We start from the raw sequence: 708 nt of genomic DNA on the forward strand, positions 1-708 counted from the left end.
GCCTCGAATGAGACCCCCGCTTATGATGACGACCACAGCTAACTTCTTGACCAAAATCGCTTAGGGCGGTTAGAGCGCCAAATAAGAAGAAGAAGAGAAGCATTTTAAATGTTTTTAAAATCTCAATTTTATTTAAGTCTTTATTTTACTCTTTACTTTCCATTTACTTAGTTATCATAAAATTTACTAAAAGCTTTATTTAAATTTGCGTTTGAGACTCTTCATTTTTTTCACTTCAGCTTGTTGCCAACATTCAAGCCAGGCTCTGCAACGAGCCCTCGATGGCCCTCGATGTACTCGCCGTGTGGCGGTGACAGTGGCCGTTCTCTACGGGGGAACTGTCGTCGACGTGCGGCGCGGCATGTACGAGACCCAGTCGAGAACTTAAGTGCTTATAAGGCGCAACGTTTAACGGATGAGTTTGTTGTTGTCGTATGTGATGTATAGATTGTGTGCTGCAAATCGGTTGGAAAAACCAAGGAGTGATCAAGTTTTTGTGGATTTATAGTTCCTACTGCCGCGACGCGACGTAACTGAGCAAAACGCTTCATTCACTTCAAGTGCAACTGCCTTTAGCTTTGTGAACACATATTCGCATTATTTTTATAGCTTTTTTTTGTTTTTGAAAGTTCCCACAAAACACTCCTCACTCCTCTTCTGCAGCGCAACATCCACCCAACATTTGACAATTCTCCATTTGCTGTTCTC

The 708-nt window shown here is 42.2% G+C and overlaps 1 protein-coding gene across 1 annotated transcript in view; it reads right to left on the bottom strand.

The window, feature by feature from the left end:
• Positions 1 to 229: 229 nt before the first annotated feature.
• The window catches only part of LOC118737212 (homeobox protein B-H1), a gene marked incomplete in the record, with an annotated part of 25,200 nt that continues 24,721 nt past the window's right edge, over positions 230 to 708 (bottom strand). Inside the window, 1 exon segment of the mRNA XM_036467579.1 lies at positions 230 to 618.

This window comes from Rhagoletis pomonella, unplaced genomic scaffold (genome assembly GCF_013731165.1).
Source record: "Rhagoletis pomonella isolate Grant_MI unplaced genomic scaffold, Rhpom_1.0 Rhpom_scaffold_00004, whole genome shotgun sequence".
Classification (NCBI taxonomy): domain Eukaryota; kingdom Metazoa; phylum Arthropoda; class Insecta; order Diptera; family Tephritidae; genus Rhagoletis; species Rhagoletis pomonella.